The following is a 21712-nucleotide window of genomic DNA, read 5'->3' on the forward strand; positions in this document are numbered from 1 at the left end:
GGCAGAGACCGTTGTCGCGTCAGGGACCGGGGAAGGGGGCGACTGAACCTATCAGATTGGGTCCAGAGTGGGTTTCCTGCCCGCGCGGATCCGCCTGCCCACCGCGCGTGCCCCGCCTCTCTCCCAAGAGCTACGCGGCGGCGGCGGAGCGCAGGCCTCGTGCCGTTACGGCCATCACGGCGGCCGCAGTGGCGTCCTGGAGCCCTCCTCAGGTGAGCTGGAGCTGCCCGGCTCGGCAGCGGGAAGGTGAGACGGCCTTGTTGGCAGGCAGACACACACCCCCCCCCGTCAGTCCGCTGTCCGTCCATACAGCCTGTTACTCGCTGCGTCGCTTCCTCTTCTCGCTCTGAGTTAGCCCCGGGGGCGCCGTCTGCAGGCTCGGAGCTGAGCCGGAGGGGGCGCGGAGGCTGCTCGGAGGGTCCAGACTTCTGCACTGGGATTCCGCGAGACCCTCGGGCCGTTGCCCCAGGGAGCGTGACCCCGCGGCCTCCTTGTCAGCCCCTGGAGCGCTGTGTCGGGCTGAGAGCCCGGGCGGCCGCCCGTGCGAGCCTGGGAGGTCGAGTGTGCGGCGCGCTGGTTGACTTGTCTGTTTTCTCATGAAAAAGTCCTTTTGCCAGCTGTGGCGTAATCCGAGGCCGGGAAGGTAGGGACGTGGTAGGAGGAAGGGCGCTCTCACCTCCAGCCCGAGAGGAGGGGAGGCGTCAGCCTGCGCGGTGCTGCGGGTGGACATCTTCGGGACGCGCCCTCTCCCCTCCCCCCACCCACCGGCCGTTTTCTAGTCTGGGGCTGCGACTTTAATGGTCTGGACCTGCTTCAGATTCGTACGCGAGTTGCTGGGGCTGTGAACTTTTGACTTGAGTTGTAATATGTTTGGTAAAACAAAAAACCATTTCGATAGGTTTTGTAACCTTTCTTCTGTATTAACATACAAGTTAAATTCGCCGTTAGAAGCTCAGGAAGCTGGGTTTTGTTCAGGGCTGAGGACGTAACCGTAGAAACGCTCTCGGTGTCAAACTGATGGACCCGGAGTCACCTGAAAATAATTATGCACGTTAGATTAGGTAAGAAGCCCTAGAAATTAGGAAAGAATTACGTTAAAGAGAATTGCCTAACTCCTCTTTGGGTAGGGAGCAAAGCAGCTCAATGTCCCCCCAAAACGGGTGTTGCCAAAAGGTACTCATTTTTAAAATTTTACTTTGATAGACGTATGACAAACCAACTATAACGATTTCTTCAGCACCTGGAAACCAGTGTGCCTAGACTCTCAGCCTTCAGCGAGGTCACACAGTAAACGGAGAAATAACCTAAGAAGAAAGTTTTGTTTGGTAATTGTCAATAATATTCGTTCTTTTCTTTTTAAAACACTTTATTTTCTTGTGAGGGGTGGAGTCTGTGATATTCTTAAATAGGCATCCCATTCACAACTTGATAGTAATATGCACTGGTTGATAAATGGTACTTTCTTTTCATCTTGACCACAAACTCTGAGACTTCTTTGGGAAAATTGTGATCTGTGGAAATTGGCTGTAATATCCATAAACATAGTTTGCAGAGTGTTCACATCTACTCAGCTGTTGGCTCATGTATTAAATTTTAAAATGTGTACTTATTTTTCTAGGCATTATCTTTTGTCCAGGTTTTGACAGTGCTTTCAGGTCCATCTAAATAAAATTTGAGACCTACGTGTAATGTTTTGTTCGATACTGAGGGAGATCAGGCGGGGTAGCTCAAGCCTGTAATCCCAGCACTTTGGGAGGCTGAGGCGGGCGGATCACGAGGTCAGGAGATTGAAACCACCCTAGCAGACACGGTGAAACCCCGTCTCTACTAAAAATACAAAAAAGTAGCCGGGCGTGGTGGCGGGCGCCTATAGTCCCAGCTACTCGGGAGGCTGAGGCAGGAGAATGGCGTGAACCCGGGAGGCGGAGCTTGCAGTGAGCCGAGATCGCGGCACTGCACTCCAGCCTGGGCGACAGAGCGAGACTCCGTCTCAAAAAAATAAATAAATAAAATGTGTATTTATTTTTCTAGGCATTATCTTTTGTCCAGGTTTCTGCAGTGCTTTCAGGTACATCTAAATAAAATTTGAAACCTACGTGTAATGTTGGCCGGGCTCGGTGGCTCACGCCTGTAATCCCAGCACTTTGGGAGGCCGAGGCAGGCGGATCACGAGGTCAGGAGATCGAGACCAGCCTGGCCAACACGGTGAAACCCCGTCTCTACTGAAAATACAAAAATTAACCGGGCGTGGTGGCACGCACCTGTAATCCCAGCTACTCGGGAGTCTGAGGCAGGAGAATTGCATGAACCCGGGAGTCGGAGGTTGCAGTGAGCCAAGATCGCCACTGCACTCCAGCCTGGCAACAGAGCAAGATTCCGTCACAAAAAAAAAAAAAACAAACAAACAGAAACAAACAAAAAAAACCTATGTGTAATGTTTTGTTAGATACTGAGGGAGACCAGGCGGGGTAGTTCAAGCCTGTAATCCCAGCACTTGGGAGGCCAAGGCGGGAGGATAGCTGGAGGCCAGGAGTTTGAGATCAGCCTAAGCAATGTAATGAGACCCTGTCTCTAAATTAAGAAAATATAAAAAAATTTAAAAAGGAAAATAATAAAGAAAAGAGATATTTAGTGATACTTCATGGTTCTGGGTTTTTTTCTTTTCTTTTTTTTTTTTTTTTTTGAGACAGAGTCTCTGTTGCCCAGGCTGGAGTGCAGTGGCACGATCTTGGCTCACTGCAACCTCTGCCTCCCGGGTTCAATCGATTCTTGTGCCTCAGCCTCCCAAGTAGCTGGGACTACAGGTGTGTGCCACCATGCCCAGCTAATTTTTTTGTATATATATATTTTTTTCTTTTTCTTCTGTTTTTTTTTTTTTTGAGACGGAGTCTCACTCTGTTGCCCAGGCTGGAGTGCAGTGGCGGGATCTTGGCTCACTGCAACCTCTGCCTGCCGGGTTCAAGCAATTCTCTGCCTCAGCCTCCCCAGTAGCTGGGATTACAGGCGCCTGCCACCACGCCTGACTAATTTTTGTATTTTTAGTAGAGGCAGGGTTTCACCATCTTGGCCAGGCTGATCTTGAACTCCTGACCTCGTGATCCACCTGCCTCGGCCTCCCAAAGTGCTGGGATTACAGGCATGAGCCACCACGCCTGGCCTGTATTTTTAGTAGAGACGGAGTTTCACCATGTTGGCAAGGCTGGTCTCGAACTCCTGACCTCAAGCAATCCGCCCACCTCCGCCTCCCAAAGTGCTGAGATTACAGGTGTGCGCCACCGTGCCTGGCCTATATTCATTTTTCAAAAATTTTCTAGAGTTTTACATTTTCATTGCTTTGTACTTTTACTTTGTCTTATTTTACTTTTTCACCATGTGTTTTTCAAAGCTGAAGGTATATTTGATGTGATTATTATAAATCACTTGTCAGGAAGACTTGACTTAATGAATACAGATACAGTTCATTTTTAAAATCATGGTTTAATAATTTTTAGAATTTACCTTTATAATATAGAAAAATACCAAATGTTCTTTATCTGCACTAGAAAATTAAATGATTATTTCATTAATAAGTAAAATTGAAGGGAACTTTTGAAATCACTGAGCAGTTAACAAATTCTCTATAAATACTGTGATGTTAGGAAGACAACAAGGCTAAATATGACATTTAAAGATTTAAGGAAACTTTATGTCTGGCTGATCCTCACCTTAAACTCTAATGAAGATAGAATTTATAGTCTTCCCTTCAAAACTGATTCCATATGCTGACTTTGTTTTGGTGACATTACCATGCTTTCAATTACCCAGACACAAACTTTGGTTTTATCTCTATGCACGTAACAATATTGGCTGATTTTTGCCAGCCATTTTTATCTTTGAACTACTCACTAGCCTTTAATTGGGTTTTTTTGCTTGATTTTTCTCTCTACTTAGTATGTCTTCGTAAATCTTAGAATTATGCTTCAAACACATCCTTCACTTTTTGGAAACCAGTGATAACTCTCTGTTATCTTCAGAGTATAGTTCAGAATTCATAGCCTAATAACAGCCTGCTCAAACCTGTTTTTCTGGGGCCAGCACTATTTCTTTCTTTTTTTTTAATCAGTGCCAGCACTATTTCTTTATAGGAGCTGTCCACTCTAACCAAACCAATCTCTAATTCTTATTTACTCTTTGTATTTTTGTACCTTCGTATCATTCCTTTTTCTTTCTTTCTTTCTTTTTTTTTTTTGAGACAGAGTCTCGCTCTGCTGCCCAGGCTGGAGTGCAATGGTGCGATCTTGGCTCACTGTAACCTCTGCCTCCCGGGTTCAAGCGATTCTCCTGCCTCAGCCTCCCTAGTAGCTGGGACTACAGGCATGCGCCACCATGCCTGGCTAATTTTGTATTTTTAGTAGAGACGGGGTTTCTCCGTGTTGGTCAGGCCAGTCTTAAACTCCTGACTTCAGGTGATCTACACATCTCAGCCTGCCAAAGTGCTGGGATTACAGGTGTGAGCCACTGTGCCCGGCCTCTTTCTTTCTTCTTTTTTTTTTTTCTTTGAGGCATCTCACTCTGTCACCCAGGCTGGAGTGCAGTGGCACCATCTTGGCTCACTGCAACCTCCGTCTCCTTGGTTCAAGTGATTCTCCTGTGTCAGGCTTCCGAGTAGCTAGGATTACAGGTGCATGCCACCACGCCTGGCTAATTTTGTATTTTTAGTAGAGATGGGGTTTCACCATGTTGGCCAGGCTGGTCTTGAACTCCCAACCTCAGGTGATCCACATGCGTTGGCTTCCCAAAGTGTTGGGATTACAGGCGTGAGCCACTGTGCCCGTCCAGGTTGCCTAGTCTTTAAAATTTTTTTTTCTCCTAAATTACCAAGTAGCAAATGAAGTAAAATTTGTTGAATTTTCGCTTTTGGTCCTTTGGTGCAGCCTTCCAAATGTTTTTCCTGTTCCCTATGTTGCTTGCTTGCTTTTCTTTCTTTCTTTCCTTCTTTCTTTCTTTTCCCTTCCTTCCTTCCTTCCGTCCATCCATCCGTCTGTCCGTCTGTCTGTCTGTCTGTCTCTCTGTCTCTCTCTCTCTCTCTCTCTCTCTCTCTCTTTCTTTCTTTCTTTCTTTCTTTCTTCTTTCTTTTTTGACGGGATCTCGCTCTGTTGCCCAGGCTGGAGTACAGTGGCCTGATCACAGCTCCTCATTGTAACTTGAACCTCCCGAAGGCCAGGATTACAGGTGTGCATCAATGTCTGGCTATTTTTTTTTTTTTTTTTTTTGTAGAGAGAGGGTCTCACTGTGTTGTTCAGACTGGTTTTGAATTCCTGGCCTCAAACGATCCTCCCACCTTGGCTTCTCAACGTGCTGGGATTATAGGGGTGAGCCACTGTGCCTGGTCTGTTGCTTTCCTTTAAACCCATACCCCTTATTATTTTAGTATTCCCTTGGTTTTTAATGTTGTGTGGACTTGAATCATAGAATTATAGAGCATTATTGCTGGAATGTTGGAATCCAACCTTGTGTTTTATAGATAAGGAAACTGAAATACAAATAGACTAGATGCACCAAAATTCAAACATTTAGTGATGGGGGCAGAACAAAGACTCAGCCCTTGATCTTCTGACGCAAGTTCTGTGTGTTTATGAAACCATACTACTTCTCATCTCTTGTAATTTTGCCTTATTTGCCTCACATTATTTTGCATTTTGTGTATTTATGCCTTCTCATAGATTGAAAACTTCAGGGCAGGGGAACCTTCATATTTACATTGTAAATTTTTTTTTTTGAGACAGAGTTTCGCAGTTTTTGCCCTGGCTGGAGTGCAGCAGCATGATCTCAGCTCACTGCAACCTCCGCCTCTCGGGTTCAAGCAATTCTCTTGCCTCAGCCTCCTGAGGAGCTGGGATCACAGGCACCTGCCACCACACCTGGCTAATTTTGTATTTTTAGTAGAGATGGGTTTCACCATGTTGGCCAGGCTGGTCTCAAACTCCTGACCTCAGGTGATCCGCCCACCTTGGCTTCCCAAAGTTCTGGAATTACAGGCATGAGCCACCATGCCCAGCCTTACATTGTAAATTATTTAAACAATGATTTAAAGTCTATATACAGTTTCTTTCCCCTATGCTTGTTAGGTGTATTAACACCATTAACGAAAATAATATTGTCATGTTTACCATTGAGTTTTTTTTTTTTCTTGAGACGGAGTCCTGCTCTGTCACTCAGGATGGAGTGCGGTGGGGCAGTCTCGGATCACTGTACCCTCTGCATCCCAGGTTCAAGGGATTCTCCTGCCTCAGCCTCCTAAGTAGCTGGAATTACAGGTGCCTGCCACCATGCCTGGCTAATTTTTGTATTTTTAGCAGAGACAGGGTTTCACCATGTTGGCCAGGCTGATCTCCAACTCCTAACTTCAGTTGATCAGCCTGCTTTGGCCTCCCAAAGTGCTGGGATTACAGGGATGAGCCACCGCACCTGGCCAGTGTTTACCATTGAATTCTATCATCTGCTAAAAAATGAATCTCTTACAGGTTTTACTGCTGCAATTTAGTTTGTCTTTTCGAATCTCTTGATAATGCCAATTAATCTTTGGAGGCCTTGAATATGGATACAGAACAATGTAATGATTTAGAGGAAACCTGGAGGGCTTATCATATAACTAAATGCAGTGATCTAGCTGTAATGTTCTTTTTCTCTTTTGAGTGTTAGAACTGTAACACCTTCACATTTTGCTACTTTTTGTCCTCTTGTTCATCTGTCAGGAACCATCACTTCTTGTTGAGCAAGACAAGACAAAATATCTTGTTGAGGCCGGGCGCGGTGGCTCACGTCTGTAATCCCAGCACTTTGGGAGGCTGAGGCATGCGGAGCCCCTGAGTCCAGGAGTTTGAGACCAGCCTGGCCGGCATGGTGAAACCCCATCTCTACTAAAGATATAAAAAAATGAGCCCACCGTGGTGGTGCATGCCTGTAGTCCCAGCTACCCGGGAGGCTGAGGCAGGAGAATGGCTTGAACCCCAGAGGCAGAGGTTACAGTGAGCCAAGATCATGCCATTCCACTCCGGCCTGGGTAACAGAGCAAGACTCTGTCTCAAAAAAAAATTTTTTTATTTGTTCCGCTAGGCCTGATGGCTCACTCCTGTAATCCCAGCGCTTTGGGAGGCTGAGGTGGGCGGATAACTTGATCCCAGGAGTTCGAGACCAGCTTGGCCAACATGGTGAAACCCTGTCTCTACTAAATACAAAAATTAGCTGAGTGTGATGGCGAATGCCTGTAATCTCAGCTACTCAAGAGGTTGAGGCAGGAGAATCACTTAAACCCGGGAGGCAGGGGTTGCGGGGTTGTGAGATCCTGCCACTGCACTTTAGCCTGGGTGACAGAGCGAGATTGTCTCAAAAGAAAAAAAAGAAAGAAAGAAAAATCATTTGTTCCATTTGGTGAGTTAGAGTGCTTTTATATGTTTGTTCTTCATGTTTATTTTTCGTCTTAACTCTAAAGTTTCTGTAACAGAAACCATGTAGGGTTGCTTTCGTATTTTTCTTATGTGTATGTAACAATAGTTGAATGCTGTAAGACAGCATAGAAAGCTATCAGGTAAAATCTCTCTGTGGAGGGAAAGGAATGCTTATTCTCTTGGTCTGTTTTTAATTTATTTTTTGGTTGTTAATAGTTGCTTTTTCTATTTGTTTAAATTATCAGTTAAAAAAACCTGTTAAAACACTGATTCTCTTGTTTCTATTCCTGAAATTGTAAGTAATGGTTGCTGAATTGGACATGAATATGGTATGGATAATTTTTGCTTTTGTTCAAACAGCCAGTTGAATAAAACAAGCAGTGAAAATATGTGGAAATATTTAAAAGAATGGATGTTTCTCAAAAGTTTTTTATTTTTTTATTTTTTTTAAAGAATCATCCTGGCCCAGCGCAGTGGCTCACGCCTGTAATCCCATTGGGAGGCCAAGGCAGGTGGATCACTTGAGGTCAGGAGTTCGAGACCAGCCTGGCCAACATGGTGAAACCCTGTCTCTACTAATAATACAAAATTTAGCTGGGCGTGGTGGTGCATGCCTGTAATCCCAGCTACTTGGGAGGCTGAGGCAGGAGAATCATTTGAACCCAGGAGCCAGAGGTTGCAGTGAGCCGAGATCATGCCACTGCACTCCAGCCTGGGTGACAAGGAGAGACTTAATCTCAAAAAAAAAAAAAAAAAAAAATTCATCCTTTTCTTCCAAAAATTTTAGCACGTATTTTCATATGTTAGTGTGTAGATCAATTCAAATAATAGATACAACAAATACTGTAATATGTTGTATACCTTGTAATTATTCCAGCTGTATTGCAGAAATATTTTATAAATTTAATAGGGCTGGGCAGTTTTCTTTGGAAATGCTTGATCATTTGCAAGTACTACATGCTCTTGAATAATATATTTTCATTTTTAGAAACATTTAGAATATTTAGTGTACAACCCCTGTCTCCCAGTAATTCTGCTGCCCAGGGAAATCAGTTACTTTATTTTTTCTTTTCATTTCTTAGCTATAGTCTTTAAAAAAAAAAAAAAAAAAGGCCTGTGAGGTCTTGCATGATTTGGCTTTTGCCTACGTCTCACTTCATCTCTTGCTTTTGTCTCTTTCCTCTTTCAGCCTTGAATAGCTTAGCCCTTTTTTGCTTTGGTGTCTGTGATCATGCTCTTCTCAGGGCAGATGGCTCCTTTAGGTTAATCAGCATTAAGTTTGGCTACTAGTATCAGACAGATGCCAAATATTAATTTCTCTCACACCAGAGAAATCCAGGGTTGGCATGGCATTCATTTATTAAATGTTATTTCCAGGTGTGTGTATGTGTTTTGCTATTGTAAATTCTGCAATAAAGATCTTTGTGTATAAGGCTTTACATTTTTTTCCTTTTGATTAATTCCTGTTGTGGATCCAACTAAAAAGCTTACTAATTTTTTTTAAAAAAATTGTTTAGTCTGGGCGTGGTGGCTCATGCTTGTAATCCTGCACTTTGGGAGGCTGAGGTGGGAGGATGCCTTGAGGGTAGGAGTTAGAGATCAGCCTGGGCAATATAGCAAGAGCCGGCCTTTACAAAAGTAAAAAAAAAAAAAATTAGCCAGGTTTGGCTGTGAGCGTCTGTAGTCCTAGCTACTTGCAAGGCTGGCGGGAGGATTGCTTGAGTCCAAGAGGTCGAGGCTGCAGTGAGCTATGATCGCGCCACTGTACTCTAGCTTGGGGGACAGAGCGAGACGCTGTCTAAAAAAAACAAAATTAAAAATTTTTTAGAGAAAGTATCTTTAAATGTTTATTGAAAACTGCACAAATTTAAATGTATAGAATGTTTATATTTGTAGATATCTGTGTAGTCATCACTCAAATCCAGATGTGGAACATTTTTAGTGTTCGAAAAGGCTCTCTTGCGCCCCCTCCAATCAGTGTCTCTTTCCCTCTCAAAGGTAATCACTATTCTGTCCTCTATCACCATAAATTATTTTTGCCTGTTTTTGAACTTTATATAAATGTAACTGATATGGTTTGGCTGTGTCCCCACTCAAATCTCATCTTGAATTGTTACTCCCACAATTCCCACGTGTGGTTGGCAGAACCTCGTGGGAGGTAATTGAACCATGGGGGTGGACCTTTCTCGTGCTGTTCTTGTGATAGTGAATAAGTCTTGTGGGATCTGATAGTTTTAAAAACGGGAGTTTCCCTGCACAAACTCTCTTCTCTTATCTGCCGCCATGTGAGAAGACATGCCTTTAACCTTGTGCCATGATTGTGAGGCCTCCCCTGCCATGTGGAACTGTAAGCCCATTAAACCTCTTTATTTTGTAAATTGCCCAGTCTCAGGTATGTCTTTATCAGCAGCATGAAAACAGATTAATACAGTAAATTGGTACCAGTAGAGTAGAGTGCTCCTGAAAAGATGCCCGAAAATGTGGAAGCAACTTTGGAACTGGGTAACAGGCAGAGGTTGGAACAGTTTGAAGGGATCAGAAGAGGACAGGAAAATGTGGGAAAGTTGGGAAAGTTTGGAACTTTCTAGACTTGTTGAATGACTTTGCCCAAAATGCTGATTGCGATATGGACCATAAAGTCCAGGCTGAGGTGGTTTCAGATGGAGATGGGGAACTTGTTGGGAACTGGAGCAAAGGTGACTCTTGTTATGTTTTAGCAAAGAAACTGGCAACATTTTGCCCCTGCCCTAGAGATCTGTGGAACTTTGAACTTGGGAGAGATGATTTAGGGTGTCTGGTAGAAAAAATTTCTAAGCAGCAAAGCATTCAAGAAGTGACTTGGGTGCTGTTAAAGGCATTCAGTTTTACAAGGGAGGCAGAGCATAAGTTTGGAAAATTTGCAGCTTGACAGCGTGATAGAAAAGAAAATCCCCTTTTCTGAGGAGAAATTCAAGCTGGCTACAGAAATTTGCATAGGTAATGAGGAGCTGAATATGAATCCCCAAGACAATGGGGAAAATGTCTGCAGGGCGTGTCGGAGGTCTTCATGGCAGCCCCTCCCATCACAGGCGTGGAAGCCTGGGAGGAAAAAGTGGTTTTGTGAGCCAGACCCAATGTCCCTGTGCTATGTGCAGCCTAGGGACTTGGTGCCCTGCATTCCAGCTGCTCCAGCCGTGGCTGAAAGGGGCTAGTGTAGAGCTTGGGCTGTGGCTTCAGAGGGTGCAAGCCCCAAGCCTTGGCGTTGATGCTGCAATGTGGTGTTGATGCTGCAAGTGCACAGAAGTCAAGAATTGGGGTTTGGGAACCTCCACCTGCATTTCAGAAGATGTATGGAAATGCTTGGATGCCCAGGCAGAAGTTTGCAGCAGGGGTAGAGCATTCGTGGAGAACCTCTGCTAGGGCAGTGCAGAAGGGAAATGTGGGGTCAGAGCCCCCACACAGAGTCCCTACTCGGGTACCGCCTAGTGGAGCTGTGAGAAGAGGGCCACCATCCTCCAGCCTCCAGAATGATAGATCCACTGACAGCTTGCACCATGCGCCTGGAAAAGCTGCAGACACTCAATGCAAGCCTGTGAAAGCAGCCAGGAGAGAGGCTGTACTCTGCAAAACCACAGGGTCAGAGGTGCCCAAGACCATGGAAATCCACTTCTTGGATCAGCGTGACCTGGATGTGAGACATGGAGTCAAAGGAGATCATTTTGGAGCTTTAAGGTTTGACTGCCCTGCTGTATTTTGGATTTGCTAGAGGCCTTTAACCCCTTTGTTTTGGGCAATTTCTCCCATTTGGAATGGCTGTATTTACCCAATTCCTGTACCCCCATCTTATCTAGGAAGTAACTACCTTGCTTTTGATTTTACAGGCTCATAGGCAGAAGGGGCTTGCCTTGTTTTGGATGAGACTTTGGACTGTGAACTTCTGAGTTAATGCTGAAATGAGTTAAGACTTCAGGGGACTGTTGGGAAGGCATGATTGGTTTTGAAATGTGAAGACATGATATTTGGGAGGGGCCGGGGGCGGAATAATATGGTTTGGCTGTGTCCCCGCCCATATTTCATCTTGAATTGTAGCTCCCACAATTCCTGTGTGTGGTGGGAGGAACCTGGTGGCAGGTAATTGAATCGTGGGAGTGGGCCTTTCCTGTGCTTTTCTTGTGATAGTGAATAAGTCTTATGAGAACTGATGATTTTTAAAAACGGGAGTTTGCCTGCACAAGCTCTCTTGTCTGCCGCCACGTGAGACATGCCTTTCACTTTGCGCCATGATTGTGAGGCCTCTCCAGCCACATGGAACTGTAAGTCCATTAAACCTCTTTCTTTTGTAAATTGTTCAGTCTTCATCAGCAGCATGAAAGTGGACTAATACAGTAACCATACAGCTTGTATACCTTTTTGTGGATGGCTACTTTTGCTTAACATTGTGTTTGTGAGATTCATTTATGATGTAGAGTGCAGCAGTAGTTCCTTTTCAGTGATGGTAGTATTCCATTGGATGAATATAATGTAATTTTAAAAAATTGGACATTTGGTTTTCAGTTTTTTGGCTGTTGTGAATAAAGCTATTGTCAACATTCATTTACAGTTTTTTACATTTTTTCTCCTTTTTTTGAGATAGAGTCTTGCTCTGTCACCCAGGCTGGAGTGCAGTGGTGCGATCTCAGCTCACTGCAACTTCTGCCTCCCAGGTTCAAGTGATTGTCCTGCCTCAGCCTCCCGAGTAGGTGAGATTACAGGCACTTGCCACTACACTTGGCTAATTTTTATATTTTTAGTAGAGATGGGGTTTCACTATGTTGGCTGGGCAGGCTGGTCTCGAAGTCCTGACCTCAGGTGACCCGCCCACCTTGGCCACCCAAAGTGCTGGGATTACAGGCGTGAGCCACCACGCCCGGCCCGTTTACAGGTCTTTAATGAACTTATACACTCATTTCTCCTGGCTGTATATACACATTGGAGTAGAATTGTGCTGTCTTTATCTAGCAGTTTTTGAATCTGCTTGATCTGGCCCTCTATGGCTGATACATAGTAGTTTCCTGGCATTTCTTCCTTTCTGATAAAACTAGCGACTCCCTTTGTCTTTCTCCTGTGTTAAATCTTTTTTTTCCCTTTCCATGAATCATATAGTGTTTTTGTTTGTTTTGTTTTTTGTTTAACCTCTCCATTTGATGGAGTATATCATACAATAGATTCCTGTGGAAGACTGAAATCTTGCATTAATGAAAACTTTTTTTCATGTTCATGCTTGATTTGGTTGGCTAAGGATTCTAGGTTGGAAATAATTTGCCTTCAGAATTCTGAAGGCCTTGCTGCATTGTTTTCTAGCTTGTCATCCTTTTGAGAAGTCTGAAGACATTCTGATTCTTGATCGTAAAAATGTTTTGCTTTTCTGGAATTTTGTGTTTCCTATATTCTGACATTTCATAAGGTTGTAGCTTGGTGTTACGTCTATTTTTAACAATTTTTCTTGGATATTTGTGTACCTTCTGAATCTGTAAAATTCATTAGTTCTGGGACATTTTCTTTATTTTATTGACAGATGTATTAGTCTTTGAGGACTGTCATAACAATACCACAGTCTGCTCTCTGTTTGTCTATTGTTGGTGTATAAGAATGCTTGTGATTTTTGCACATTGATTTTGTATCCTGAGACTTTGCTGAAGTTGCTTATCAGCTTAAGGAGATTTTGGGCTGAGACAATGGGGTTTTCTAGATATACAATCATGTTGTCTGCAAACAGGGACAATTTGACTTCCTCTTTTCCTAATTGAATACCCTTTATTTCCTTCTCCTGCCTAATTGCCCTGGCCAGAACTTCCAACACTATGTTGAATAGGAGTGGTGAGAGAGGGCATCCCTGTCTTGTGCCAGTTTTCAAAGGGAAATGGAAAACAAAAAAAGGCAGGGATTGCAATCCTAGTCTCATAAAACAGACTTTAAACCAACAAAGATCAAAAGAGACAAAGAAGGCCATTACATAATGGTAAAGGGATCAATTCAACACGAAGAGCTAACTATCCTAAATATATATGCACCCAATACAGGAGCACCCAGATTCATAAAGCAAGTCCTGAGTGACCTACAAAGAGACTTAGACTCCCACACATTAATAATGGGAGACTTTAACACCCCACTGTCAACATTAGACAGATCAACGAGACAGAAAGTCAACAAGGATACCCAGGAATTGAACTCAGCTCTGCACCAAGTGGACCTAATAGACATCTACACAACTCTCCACCCCAAATCAACAGAATATACATTTTTTTCAGCACCACACCACACCTATTCCAAAATTGACCACATAGTTGGAAGTAAAGCTCTCCTCAGCAAATATAAAAGAAGAGAAATTATAACAAACTATCTCTCAGGCCACAGTGCAATCAAACTGGAACTCAGGATTAAGAATCTCACTCAAAACCGCTCAACTACATGGAAACTGAACAACCTGCTCCTGAATGACTACTGGGTACATAACGAAATGAAGGCAGAAGTAAAGATGTTCTTTGAAACCAACGAGAACAAAGACACAACATACCAGAATCTCTGGGACGCATTCAAAGCAGTGTGTAGAGGGAAATTTATAGCACTAAATGCCCACAAGAGAAAGCAGGAAAGATCCAAAATTGACACCCTAACATCACAATTAAAAGAACTAGAAAAGCAAGAGCAAACACATTCAAAAGCTAGCAGAAGGCAAGAAATAACTAAAATCAGAGCAGAACTGAAAGAAATAGAGACACAAAAAACCCTTCAAAAAATTAATGAATCCAGGAGCTGGTTTTTTGAAAGGATCAACAAAATTGATAGACCGCTAGCAAGACTAATAAAGAAAAAGAGAAGAATCAAATAGACGCAATAAAAAATGATAAAGGGGATATCACCACCGATCCCACAGAAATACAAACTACCATACTTTGTTTTCTAGCTTGGCTTTTATGAACATCCTTCCGTGTCAGTGTATATATAAATCTAAAGGTTTTTTGTTTTTTTTTTAAACCAAAAAACTTTGCCTATTTTGTCTCTGTTATAAAGTTCCTGATTTTGTTTAATAGAGCTGTTTCTACTTTTATTCCTACAAAGAATATACGTATTTTTTTTAGGTGGCTAAAAACTTCATTTTTTTCTCATCTCTAGTATGAGAGTAATACTTAGTCAAAGGATAGCTGTAAGGCTACAATGAGAATTTACGAATCAGTGTAACTGCTAAGCAGTGTTTGGTATCCATGAAGAGCTTGTCTGGATCTCCCTTCCTGCCTAAGATCAATTTCTAAATGTAAAATAACTGGTTTCAAAGATACAGATGTTTATTTAAAATGTTGCTGACTGTTGCCAAACTGCTATTTAGAAAAGACATTCCAATTTACACCTTTACCACAGTGTTTTTTAACTCTGTGTTATCATTCTTTCTAATCTTTGCCAGCATGGTAGGCAAAAAATGGACAAAACTAAAAGGAGAATTAGACAAATCCATAAGCATAATATGAGATATTTCAGCTTGCCTCTCTGAGTAATTAGAATAATGAGACAAAAATACATAAAAGATTTAAACACTATAATTATCAAATGAATCTAATTGACATGCATTGAACATTTCACCTAATATCTACAGAATGCAGATTGTTTTTAAGTGCCTATGAAAGTTTTTCCCAAATTGACACATGCTGGACAATAAAAAAGATCAAAATAATCAATTCTTGAGTGTTTTCTGACATGTTGGAATTAAGCGAGAAATGGATTACCAAAAAAACTAGAAAATTGTCAGCTGTTTGAAGATAAGCAATATATTCCTGAGAAATTCAGGGATTAGAGAAGAAATAACATTAAACTATTTAGAACAGAACCATGAAAATATAGTATAACTTAAAGGATGTGTATAGAGCCATGCTTAGGGGAAGAGTTATAGCCTTCAAATCTATACATGAGAAAGAATGAAGGCTAAAAATAATTGAAAGGACTTCTAAATAAAGATGGCTGAGTGAAAGACACATTTACTTTTACTCCCTTTGATAGCCCAGCAAGGTGACAGTAAAGGATACTTTTAGAAGATTTGAACTACACAGGTAAAGAGAATGAAAGAAAAGATGGCAACAATAAAATCTGGAAACTGGAAAGCGAGTGAACTGATGGGAAACTTCTTAGTGGACTTAAAAATGTTCAATCCTAAGTGGCGGGAGCAAAAGTAGAAAATACTGCTTAGGCTCAGGAATTGGCAGCATCAGGTATTTTTGGCAGGGAGGAGGTGAGGGTGGTGCTAAAAACAGGAGGATTTCTTGAAAATCTGTTTAAGAAGCAGCTCAGTCATAATAGCCCCAAAGTAGAAGCAACTCAGATGTCCATCAGCTGATAAATGGTTACATGTAATGTATATCCACACAAATACTATTTGGCAGTAAAAAGGAATATAGAACTGATACATGTTATAACACGATGAACCTTGAAAGCATTATGCTGTGAAAGAAGCCAGTCACAAACGACCACAGTATTGTATGATACATGCTATAACACAGATAAACCTTTAAAACATGCTAAGTAGGCCGGACATGGTGGCTCACACCTGTAATCCCAGCACTTTGGGAGGCCAAGACGGGCAGATCACTTGAGGTCAGGAGTTTGAGACCAGCCTGGCCAACATGGTGAAACCCCATCTCGACTATAAACACACAAATTAGCCGGATGTGGTGGCGGGCACCTATAATCCCAGTTACACGGGAGGCTGAAGCAGGAGAGTCGTTTGAACTGGGGGAGGTGGAGGTTACAGTGAGCCAAGATAGCAACGCAGCACTCTAGCCAGGGCGACAGAGTGGGATTCTGTCTCAAAAACAAACAAACAAATGTGCTAAGTATACTAAAGACCACATTGTATGATTTCATTTGTATGAAGTATCCAGAAATTGTGTATTTGTAGAGATAGAGTGGTTGCATAGGACTGGGAGTAGGGGAGGTTAGAGGGAAATGGGAAGTGACTCTAGGGTATGGAGTTTCTTTTTGGGGTGACAAAAATTTTCTAAAATTCATTGTGGTAATAGTTGCACAACTCTGAATAGACTAAAACATTGAATTGTATACTTTAAATGAGTGAGTTTTATGATAATCTGAGTTGTATCTCAATAAAGCTATTTTTTTTTTAAGAAAGGTTGAGTCTAGATTCCTTCGTTAGTTTGTATCACCAAGTTACTGCCTTCTTGAGTACCCCAGCAAGAAGACTGACTATTATTTCTGACACTGAGGGTGGGCTCTAGACACAATTGGAGGTCAAGTGTTCTACAGAAAACACTGAATTAAGTTAAAATGCTCAATATTGAGACCGTTACTGAGGCCTCTTCTCTTTGGCTTCCAGAATTCTGGCAATCAAGTAGGAATTTGGAGGATGGTTCTCTTACTAACCCAAGAAGAGAATCTGTGTTATTTACAATAGCTTTTATGGCCCTCCTTTTAAATATGAGGAGATAATCAAGGATCACCAGACATGTGAAGAAAGCTTCTCATATAAGAAACCTCCTCTTAAAAGAAGTAGAAAACAAACTGGGAACAATCAGAACAACAATAAAAAAAAGGCTCAATAGAACACTCAATAGAAAGGTTGAAGTTAGAGTAAAGGAGTTCTTTCATAAAGTAGAGGAAAAGATGGAAAATAAATGAGAAAAGAAAATTAAAAGGTCCGTCAGAGGTCAACTTCCAAATAACAGAAGTACTAGTAGACATCAGAGAAAAGAAGGAATTATCAGTAAAATATTCAAGAAAAATTCCCAGAATCAAGGAACATGATTTTGCAGAATGAGAGGCTCTATGGGTATCCTGGAAAAATGAAAGAAAATAGATATACGCTTTCAATTAAAGCCTAGTCAGGAAAATGGAGACCACACCAATTACTGTAACAGAATCTAAAATAAAGAGTTGTTTAGCCAGATATTATGGGTTGAGTTATATCACCCTCAAAAAGATATGTTGAATTCCTAATCCCTAGTACTTAAGAATGTGACCTTATGTGCACTATTCACAATAGCAAAGACTTGGAACCAACCCAAATGTCCATCAATAATAGTCTGGATAAAGAAAATGTGGCACATGTACAGCATGGAATACTATGCAGCCATAAAAAAGAATGAGTTCGTGTCCTTTGCAGGGACATGGATGAAGCTGGAAGCCACCATTCTCAGCAAAATATCACAAGGACGGAAAACCAAACACTGCATATTCTCACTCATAAGTGGGAGTTGAACAATGAGAACACATGGACACAGGGAGGGGAACATCACACATTGGGGCCTGTTGGGGGGTGGGGGGCTGGGGGAGGGATAGCATTAGGAGAAATACTTAATGTAAATGACAAGTTGATGGGTGCAACAAACCAACGTGGCACATGTATACCTCTGTAACAAACCTGCACGTTGTGCACATGTACCCTAGAACTTAAAGAATATTAAAAAAAAAAAAAAAAAAAAAGGCCGGGCACAGTGGCTCACGCCTGTAATCCCAGCACTTTGGGAGGCTGAGATGGGTGGATCACGAGGTCAGGAGAATGAGACCATCCTGGCTAACACGGTGAAACCCCGACTCTACTAAAAATACAAAAAAATTAGCCGGGTGTGGTGGTGGGCGCCTGTAGTCCCAGCTACTCAGGAGGCTGAGGCAGGAGAATGGTGTGAACCCGGGAGGTGGAGCTTGCAGTGAGCCGAGATCATGCCACTGCACTCCAGCCCGGGTGACAGAGCGAGACTCCGTCTCAAAAAAAAAAAAAAAAAAAAAGAATGTGACCTTATTTCGAAGTGGGGTCTTTACAGAGGTAAACAAGTTAAAATGAGGTTATTAGGGTGGACCCTAATCCAGCATGACTTCGGGCCTTTTAAAAAAGGGAGAGATTTTGACACAGAGACAGAACACCAGGGAGAAGATGACTATCTACAAGCCAACTAGGAGGGAGCCTAGAGCAGATTCTTCCTAGCATCTTCAGAAGGAACACGTTCCTGCTGAAGTACCTTGATTTCAGACTTCTGGCCTCCAGAACAGTGAGAATGTGTTTCCTTGATGTTGCCACTTGATATCTCATGGATCTTGAACTTAAGACAATCAACAAACTTTGTTTGTTTTTTTGAGGCAGGGTCTTGCTCTGTGACCCATGCTAGAGTGCAGCCTCAATCTCCTAGGTTCAAGGGATCCTCATGTTTCAACCTCCCATGTAGCTAGGACCACCTAGGTGTGTGTGCCACCATACTAGCTAATTTTTTGACCCTTTGTGGAGATGGGGTTCTCACTTCTTTGCCCTGGCTGGTCTTGAACTCCTGGTCTCAAGCAGTCCTTCCACCTCAGCCTCCCAAAGTGTGGGGATTACGGGTGTTAGGCTACCACACCCAGCCAACAAACTCTTGATCCCTTCATTCTTAAAGTACACTCCAGGTCTGCTTTCTGCGCTCCACCCTACATTTGTTCATTCCTGTCTTTCTCATTTCATTAAATGATATTGCCATCCACTCAGTAGCTAGAAGCCAAGGTGTCATACTTGATACCTTTCTTTTCCTCATTCTAACTCTCACATACTTCCAGTCCATCAGCAAATCCTGTCTTTTCTACCTCCAAATACATCTTGAAGTCTTCTGTTCTTTATCTGCATCACCATACTACTCAAGTCAAACAGCCATCATCTCTTCACTTACACTGTTGGCCTCTTATTTTATTTAATTTTTTTTGAGATGGAGTCTCACTCTGTCACCCAGGCTGGAGTGCAGTGGTGCAATCTTGGCTCACTGCAACCTCTGCCTCCTGGGTTCAAGCAGTTCTTCTTCCTTAGCCTCCTGAGTAGCTGGGACTACAGGTGCACGCCACTACGCCCGGCTAATTTTTGTATTTTTAGTGGAGACGGGATTTCACCATATTGGCCAGGCTGGTCTTGAACTCCTGACCTCATGATCTGCCCGCCTCGGCCTCCCAAGTGCTGGGATTGGAGGCATGAGCCACCACGCCCAGCTTCTATTTTTTATTGTGGTAAACTGCATAAGCATAAAGTTGAACATCTTAACCATTTTAAGTATACAGTTCAGTATTAAGTATATTCACATTGTTGTACAACCAGTCCCCAGAACTTTTTCATCTTGTAAAACTGAAACTGTATACATACTAACAACTCCCCAAGTCTTCCCTCCTCCTAGCCCCTGGCAACCACTATTCTTCATGTTTCTCCTTTATGTTTGTATAAATTTGTTTGCTCTAGGTACCTCATATAAATGGAATCATATTGTCTTTCCGTGGCTGGCTTATTTCACTTAATGTCTTGAAGGTTCATCCGTTTTGTAGCACATGTCAAAATTTTCTTCCTTGTTAAGGCTGAATAATATTCCATTGCTTATATATATCACATTTTGTTTATCCATTCATTTGTTGATGAACAGCTTGGGTTGCTTCCACATTTTAGCTGTTAAGAATAGTGTTTCCATGAACATGGGTGTAGAAATATCTGTTCAGGTTCCTGCTTTCAGTTTTTTGATGTACACCCAGAAGTTGAATTGCTGGATTATATGGTAAACTATTTTTTATCTTTTGAGGAACCACCATACCGTTTTCCATAGCAGCTGCACCATTTTACATTACACCAACCGTGCATAAGAGTTCCAATATCATTACATTTTCACTAACACTTGTTTCCTGCGTGTTTTTTTTAAAAATAGTAGCTATCTTAATGGTGATATCTCTGTGGTTTTGATTTGCATTTCCATAATGGCTAGTGATGATGAGCATCTTTTCATATGCTTGTTGGCTATTTGTATATATTTCGAGAAATGTCTATTTTGTTCGTTTGCCCATTTTTCATTTGGGTTATGTTTTTGTTGAGTCTGAACAGGTCTTTTTATTTTTACTTTTGTCTGTCCATTTAACTCATTCTTCACACAGCAGCACACAACAGCCAGAGAAATGTTTTTAAGATTTCTGCATTAATGATACAACAATACCTCTTACTTGGCAGCATAATACAATGAAAGTTTACATTACTTTCCCACATCACTGTGTGTGTGTGTGTGTGTGTGTGTGTGTGTGTGTGTGTGTGTGTGTTGAGGGGCACCTTTGCTTTATGCAGTCACTTGGAGCACAGGCACCTGTATCTTATGTCACCACCATAATCAGCTTTGGCTTCTCAGATTGTTTTGGAAGGGGAAGTGTGTGTGGAGAAAGATTTTAGGGTCCAGGCTAGAAGTGGCTTATATCACTATATATCACTTTTACCCATTCAGTTCCATTGGTCAGAACTGAGTCATGTGATCTTATCTAATTGCAGGGGTGGCTGGGAAGTGTAGTATAGCAGTGTCTTAATGAAGAGAACACAGTCATTAGTGAATACTAGCAGTCTCTTTCACAGCCTGTGTTGGATTATAATTTCCTTGCTTAAAACCCTTCTTATTACATGACGTTTTTAAAGACAGTCTCATTCTGTTGCCCAGGCTGGAGTGCAGTGGTGTGATCTCAGCTCACTGCAACCTCCGCCTCCTGGGTTCAAGCAATTCTTGTGCCTCAGCCTCCCAAGTAGCTGGGATTACAGGCATGCGCCACTACACCCAGCTAATTTTTTGTGTTTTTTAGTAGACACAGGGTTTACCATGTTGGCTAAGGCTGGTCTCGTACTACTGGCGTCATGTGATCTGTCCACCTTGGCCTCCCAAAGTGCTGGGATTACAGGCATGAGCCCCCATGCCCAGCCTACTTCTTATTACATGTAGAATAAAATTGGCCTGTGTCTCTCCCAACCTCACATTGTACCACTTTTGCCCTTGTTCTCTGGCCACATCTCTAGCCACACGGTCATTTTGTGTAACGTGAGACGTTTTTTTCCCCTGCTGGAACCTATGTACTTTGCAGTTTCTTTTGCTTGGAGCACTCTACTTTAAATATTTACATGACTGCCTCCTCTTCATCCTTAAAATGCCCACTTAAATTTTTTTTTCTCTAACTAAAAGCTGTAATTAGAGTAGCACTCATATTCTCTGTCCTTTATGGTAGCGCTGTGTTAATCTTTGTCACAGCATTTTTTGCAACCTATAATTATTTTATTTGAAAAAATTTAATTTCCTCTGCTAGAAAGAGGTGTCTGTCTTGCTCACTGTTGTATCCCTGCATTAATTGGCCAGTGCTTAGGATACATTAGTCATTCAGTAGATATGTTGTTGGAGGGAATCTATTATACAGAACCGACTGAAATGGAGATAGTTGAATTTTAACCAAGGGCTCTTATGATAATTTAGGTGAGTTGCTGAAGGCTTGAGTTTTAGTGATGTCAGTGTAAATGGAACAGAAAAGGATGGATG

The 21712-nt window shown here is 42.3% G+C and overlaps 1 protein-coding gene across 7 annotated transcripts in view; it reads left to right on the top strand.

The window, feature by feature from the left end:
- The window catches only part of NCK1 (NCK adaptor protein 1), an 86995-nt gene continuing 65283 nt past the window's right edge, over positions 1-21712 (top strand). Inside the window, exons 1-2 of one of the 7 annotated variants that reach the window (XM_054680272.2) lie at positions 101-212; positions 5257-5351. The gene's annotated coding sequence lies outside the window, so the exon portion shown is untranslated. 7 annotated transcript variants of the gene reach the window in all.

This window comes from Pan troglodytes, chromosome 2, assembly GCF_028858775.2.
Source record: "Pan troglodytes isolate AG18354 chromosome 2, NHGRI_mPanTro3-v2.0_pri, whole genome shotgun sequence".
Classification (NCBI taxonomy): Eukaryota; Metazoa; Chordata; class Mammalia; order Primates; family Hominidae; genus Pan; species Pan troglodytes.